Consider the following 7,400-nt stretch of genomic DNA (forward strand, 5'->3'; position numbering starts at 1 on the left):
TTTAATATTATTATTTTATGTTTTGTTTTTATTTAACTAGGCAAGTCAGTTAAGAACAAATTCTTATTTTACAATGACGGCCAAACCCGGACGACGCTGGGACAATTGTGCGTCGCCCTGTGGGACTCCCAATCACGGCTGGATGTGATGCAGCCTGGATCATGTGTTAATGAGTGAATCTGAGAAGACAATAGAAAGGGGATTGTGTATGTACCTTACTGCAGGGCACTATCCAGTATGCGATTGAGAGGAAAGGAAGGCCAATAGCCACTCCCAGGACTATCCAGCATTTCACCCCAGCAGACTGCTGCCTTAAGTCCAGCTAGGTTCTCATACCACAGGGTCAGGAGCTGCTGCTGGCAGTTAGGATGGGCCACAAACTAGAGACATAATGAAAAATAACTTTGACATACTACAACATTGATAACCAGAGGCAGAGGTTGTCTGTTTTGTCATACCTTGCATATTATTGCGTTGTAGAATTCCTACATTGATGGTTGTTAAACAGCTGTAAAACACCTATTTCATTTAGGCCCCATTTCAGTTAAAATAAAATAAAATAAAAACCTTCATAGGGGATGGGTAGAATGGGAAAATGTACTCAAGTGTGTTTCTCATTGTGCCCTTGAGATTGATTGCTTTTCAAATGAAGACTACTGAGTGTTGTTAAAGACAATTACAGACACGCACAAACACCAGAGAGAGATTAACATTTAAAATGGCCATTTGAAAAAAACATGTTTGATTCAGCTTGAGTGAATCAGCTAACCTTCTTGACCTCGTAGTTTGACCTGACTGAGGCAGGGTCGACTGTGATCGCCGGGCAGAGCTTGGTCCACATCCCCATTCAAAATGGCCTCCACCGTGTCTCTGCATAAGTCAAGCACTCCCACCACAAATTCCTTACACTGCATGGATAGCTTCCTGTAGTCATTAAAATGTATGAGGAGATACTGTATTTGTGTGTGTCTATATTCATACCCATCAATTTTAAACCTCAACACAATATTTGGAGAGGTCAGTAATCAGGATAAAATAGATTAGACAGACCTGTGGAGTATTTCTTATGAACAGCTCCAGCAATACCAGGAGTCAGACTGGATATGAAAATCCCTGATTAGACTTATTCTTAAAAAACCTACATGAATACGTTGTATGTTGAGGGTGGGTAATATGTTGCAAAGCCTGACATACAGTACACTCAGATATTGCAATAATTTCTAAACATGTCACAAGGTCAATGACTCATTTGAGTGTGTTCCCAATCTTAATCTTCTCAAAGCAGTTCCAATAATATAAGTGTGTCATCACTCCAATAATATGAGTGTAGTGCACGTACGTGTATTACCTGATTTGATATCTGCCCAATTAATCATGTCTGTGTGATCAAAAGACTGAAATCAGCGCTTTCAGAAATATCTGCACAAAGCTTTGAGCCCATATTGTTAAATTAGTGAGAGGGTGGAGAGCATATGAGAGAGAAAGCAAGCCAATACATTACACAGATGAAAATATTCTTTAACTGTGAACCCCCTTCTTCTAATCCTCAAGCTTGGTTTTTGTGTTTCTCACCTTGAACTCGTTGGCGAGGCGAACCAGCTCGTTGCTGAGCTCGAGCGGTGAATACAGGGTCCTCACTAGACAGGGACAGGTAGGCAGCGCTGGCTAGCCCTTTATAAGCATTCATCCTGGAGCGGGAGTGGCTGAACGAGTCACGGCACTGCTTGTCATGACACTCGCTACACTTACAGAAGTAGTCATGGGGCTTCTCGATACAGGCTCCCTTCATCAACAGAGTGTGCACTATCTCGTACTCCAGGGAGTGTGCAGCCAGGATGACCGGGGACACGTCATGGGAGAAACGTGTGCCGTCTTCGTCGTAGGCATAAAATTCATCATCTCGTAGCTCCTGCTCCAGGGGGCTTAAAGTGAGGCGAAGCCCGCCTCCGAATGCAGGGTGGGCCAAGATATCCTCTACGATACGCACATAGCCCTTACTGACATCGCCCACACGAGCCAGACCATCCTTCTTCAGCAGTAGTTCTGTCACTTCCAAGTGCTCATTACCCACGGCCAACGGCAGTGCATTCTGGCCCATGTAGTCCACACAGTTGACGTTAAGGGTCTTGGACTCTTCCAGCATTTTACGCACCACTGGGACGTTCGCATACTCAGCAGAGTCTAGGAAGCGCTCCTCCTCTGAAGTGAGACTGGTGCCCCGCTCACTGAACATGTAGGCTGGTCCACGGATAGCCTGCCGACGACCCTTCTCTCGCACAGTAGTTTTTCTATTGTGCATGGTCTCAAATCTGAATGGAGAAAGACGGTGACAAAAAAAATATTCAGACCAGAAGGAAGATCACAGGAATTGAAGAGAAAAGTGAGTAGAAAAAAACAACATTCAGAGCAGATGTTTACACTTTCCAAAATGATAGTCAAGGAGTGCTTGGATACTTTTTTTTTTTTTCTACAATGGCATGATTATGGAATTTCAGCATGTATAATTAAGCAATGAGACTCGAGGAGATGTGGTATATGGCCAATAAACCCCAGTTAAGAGCTGTTCTTATGCACTACACAACGTGCCTGGACACATACCACCATCCCTGAGGTGCCTTATTACTATTATACATCGGTTACCAACTTAATTAGTAGTAAAAATAAATGTTTTGTCTACCTGCGGTATACGGTCTGATATACCATGGCTGTCAGCCAATCAGCATTCAGTGCTTGAACCACTCAGTTTATAATACACAACATCCTTGGTCTGCTGAGTTTTTTTATTAAGCAACTGGATGACAGGTGTTGATCTCTATGGAGAGAGGTGTGATCGGCATCTGTTGAATTCTGATGACTTTGATTGAAAGCCAGACGTTTGCTGTACAGTACTAGCTCAGCAAAACATGTCCTGAAGTCCTGATGGGGACTTCTGTCTCAATCCAGTCCTCTCTATATAGGGTTCATATGCCCAGTTAAATAAATGCAGCCTCATGGTGTTCTTTAAGTAACCTACACTCAGAAAGCTGTACAATCTGTTCAGTCCAATGACAGCGGCCCAGCTACTTGTAAAATGAAGCGGAATTATGGGCCCGGGGATATGTTACCACCATTCATAGCCCCAATTCATAAATGGGGCTATGAATGCAAGGCCTGACAGTCCATGTGATCAACAGGATACACTAGTTTTACACACATGTGGCTATATTATGTTTGTTTGCAAATGCTCAAAATGGGAGCGTTACAAATAATATATCATAAACAGGCCTACTCATAATTTGGATTATTTCAAGGTAAGACAGGTGTAGGAAGATAGTTGTACTAGACTCATGAGCAGTGCTGACACGTCATTCACGGTAGGTGGGGCTCCAAGAAATATATACACAGTTGAAGTCGGAAGTTTACATACACCTTAGCCAAATACATTTAAACTCAGGATTTCACAATTCCTGACATTTAATCCCAGTAAATAATTCCCTGTTTTATGCCAGTTAGGATCAACACTTTATTTTTAGAATGTGAAATGTCAGAATAATTGTAGAGAGAATGATATATTTGAGTTTATATTTCTTTCATCACATTCCCAGTGGGTCAGAAGTTTACATACACTCAATTAATATTTGGTAGCATTGCCTTGAAATGGTTTGACTTGGGTGAAACGTTTCGGGTAGACTTCACAAGCTTCCCACAATAAGTTGGGTGAATTGTGGCCCACTCCTCCTGACAGACAAGGCTCCGTTGCTCGCCAGGTGTAGCAATGATAAATATTCACTCCATGGTGCTGAAAAGAACGCTCTGCTGTTGGGACAGCTTTATGTAAGCCCTAACAGTTTGTGGGCATCGTTTGTCACCGTTATAGTGCAATTCATGTTTTTTTCAGTGTTGTGTTGTGTAGTGGCTTTGCTGGCATGCATTTTTAAAATATATATTTTTTGGTTTGCCCCACCAGGATTTACATACTAAAATGGTCACTCCTCATCATAAATGTATATGTTATTATTCAGGAATATATGTCTATACTATATTACATTATAAGACAATTGAACAATATGACATATCCCAGATTGAGCCATTTATTAATATTCAGAATATCAAGAAGGCGTTGTAGCCTGCCATGTAAAACAACCAAGAAAAAGTTTTCAATTAAAGATGCACGATGTAGAAATCGCTTCACCATTTCCTGGTTGCTAAAATTTGAATGGTTTGCTTAATTTCAGATTATGTGACAAAATAAGCAAGTATAGTGTAGAGAATCATTGTACCATCTAAACCGCTGTGAAATGTCTTTCCATAACTAAAAATATATTTTCAGCTGTTTGAAGCTGGCATACAAAACTGAAAGCAAAAGACACAAAAACTAAACTTAACAACCGGAAGCATAGAAAATGACGCTACAAGCTTCGCACACCTGTATTCGGCGAGTTTCTTCCATTCTTTTCTGCAGATCCTCAAGCTCTGTCAGGTTGGATGGGGAGCATTGCTCCACAGCTATTTTCAAGTCACTCCAGAGATGTTCAATCGGGTTCAAGTCCGGGCCCTGGCTGGGCCACTCAAGGACATTCAGAGACTTGTCTTGAAGCCACTCACGCGTTGTCTTGGCTGCGTGTTTATCATCGTTGACCTGTTGGAAGTTGAACCACCGCCCCAGTCTGAGGTCCTGAGCGCTCTGGAGCAGGTTTTCATCAAGGATCTATCTGTACTTTGCTCTGTTCATCTTTGTCTCGATCCTGACTAAAATAAACAGCATGATGCTGCCACCACCATGCGTCACTATAGGCATGGTGCCAGGTTTCCTATAGATGTGACGCTTGGCATTCAGGACAAAGAGTTCAATCTTGGTTTCATCAGACTAGAGAATCTTGTTTCTTATGGTTTGAGAGTCCTTTAGGTGCCTTTTGGCAAACTCCAAGTGGGCTGTCATGTGCCTTTTACTAAGGAGTGGCTTCTGTCTGGCCACTCTACCATAAAAACCTGATTGGTAGAGTGCTGCAGAGATGGTTGTTCTTCTGGAAGGTTCTCCTATCTTTACAGAGGAATTCTAGTGCAATGTCAGAGTGACCATCGGGTCCTTGGTCACCAACCAGCCCAAGGCACTTCTCCCCTGATTGCTCAGTTTAGCTGGGCGGCCAGCTCTAGGAAGAGTCTTCTTCAAAACCTCTTCAATTTAAGAATGATGGCGACTACAGTGTTCTTTGGTACTTTCAATGCTGCAGACAGTTTTTGGTATCCTTCCCCAGACATAATCCTGTTTCGGAGCTTTACGAACAATTCCTTTGACCTCGTGGCTTGTTTTTTTGCTCTGACATGCACTATCAACTGTGGGACCTTATATAGACAGGTGTGTGCCTTTCCAAATCATGTCCAATCATTTGAATCTACCACAGGTGGACTCCAATCAAGTTGTAGAAACATCTCAAGGATGATCGATGGAAACAAGATGCACCCTGAGCTCAATTGCGTCTCATAGCAAAGTGTCTGAATACTTATGTAAATGTGATCAGTTTTTTATTTGTAATAAAAAAAAACAGTTTTCACTTTGTCATTATGGGGTATTGTGTGCTGATTGCTGAGGATTTTTTATTTATTTAATCCATTTTAGAATAAGGCTGTAACGTAACATAATGTGGAAAAAGTTAAGGGGTCTGAATACTTTGCGAAGGCACTGTATATACATATTTTTTCTTCTTCTTCTGTTTTGCATGTTATTTTGGAATTGATACATGTCACATACCAGTTTGCAAACAATGTATAAAATTGAGTAAATAAAGCCACATACAAACTCTTTTTTTGCTTTCTTGATTAAGGCAGCTCCACAATACAGGTGTTTCTGCCTAGCTCAGTGCTTTCTGTGGTGGTGGTGCAGCCAACATAAAATACGGAGCATAGAAGTTGGTAATGTTCTCTAGTTCCGCCGTGATTGGCTCAGTGTTCTGTCACTCATGGGGACACTATGTCACCACAAAATCTATGGGAGAGCTCAAAAATTCAAGCCCCTTGGGTGCTGCCATAGATTTACATTAGAAGTGCCCATCCAAGAAGGCTCAAGGTCATTGGCTACAGATAAAATTATGGTTATATCTACCGTAGCATTGATTGTGCTGATCATGTCAACATCATACGTTCAAAATCTTAGCTAGCAAACTAGTCAAGCAGTCATCGTCATGAATCAAATTGACAATCGACTGGCAAATCCTTTTCAATCCTTGTCATATGAAGAGAAATTATAGATAAAACGTATCGGTGCTAATCGGCCATTTGACATAGATATTACACAAGATGTTGGAAATCGCAAATTCAACAATGAGTGGGTTGAAAGTGAATCAGTGTCTAACTGCAAGCATTGCAAAGCAATCACTAGCTTGCTATTCAGTGGAGTGGTTTGTGCAGTCCAATCTGGGTTTAAGGGTCTCTTTTCCAAGTTTAAAAGGATAAATATTCAACACCATGGGCCAGAAAAGGTTGAATACATTGGCCATGCTGTCAATCCAGCATGACTTCTGCCGCGTTCAAAACAACTGGAAATTCGGAACTGGGAAATCTCAGACTTCATTGAGTTCAAGACAACTGGGAACTTTGAAAAAACTAGCTCTGACTTGGAAAATATGTTTTGAATGGTCATCCAACTCAGAATTCCAAGTTGGGAACTCTAGAGCTCCAACCTGAAGATCACTGACGTCATGATTTGATCTTCTTTTTCCCCCCCAGAGTTCCCAGTTGTTTTGAAAGCACCATGAATCCAGAGAATGCCACACTTTGACAAAAGTTGCCTCCAAGCACCACCTTCCTGTTCAAGAGAGCACAGCACAACAAGGTGAGTCCAAAAATGTCTTGTATGCTGTTGCATAAATTATATAATATGCCAGGGAGATATGTATAGTGTAGCTAAGAAAGTAATACTAAGTATATGTTGTGTAGTAAGCTGTTAGTAGCCCATGTGCCTCACCATAATAATTTGGTCCCTTTCCACCTCATAATTTAGCCTAATGTTCTGCCTTGGTGGTGCACATGTAGCCTATAGCCTGTTTTAGAGAAATGTAATCATTGAAAATTGTCAGAGCTTTCATTGTCTGCTCATATGCCCCCTTTGTTTATCCCATGTTTCTGACTTGGTGTACAGAAGAATGCTGTAAGAACGGCCCATGCTCTGAATTCTGTCGCTGTACATTTCAAAATTGCTGAACAAATAGTTATATTGACTACGTCCATCCTAGCCCGCTAATTAATGTTGTCATTGAAATGACGGATTGCCTATTATCCGCTCATCGTCCCCTTATGCGATAGTTTGTATATCTCAATTGTCAGTAGAAACCCCATTTGTTTAAGCAAGTCAGCCATATTAGCTATGTTTTTCTTAAAGCCAGTAAATGAGGCTGAATGACCTGTTTCGCTGCCAGACAAGGCTC

The 7,400-nt window shown here is 41.5% G+C and overlaps 1 pseudogene; it reads right to left on the bottom strand.

Annotated features, from left to right (window-relative positions):
- The window catches only part of LOC112257608, a 52,452-nt pseudogene that overhangs the window by 3,140 nt on the left and 41,912 nt on the right, over positions 1 to 7,400 (bottom strand).

The sequence above is a fragment of the Oncorhynchus tshawytscha genome, linkage group LG09, assembly GCF_018296145.1.
Source record: "Oncorhynchus tshawytscha isolate Ot180627B linkage group LG09, Otsh_v2.0, whole genome shotgun sequence".
In the NCBI taxonomy this organism is placed as follows: domain Eukaryota; kingdom Metazoa; phylum Chordata; class Actinopteri; order Salmoniformes; family Salmonidae; genus Oncorhynchus; species Oncorhynchus tshawytscha.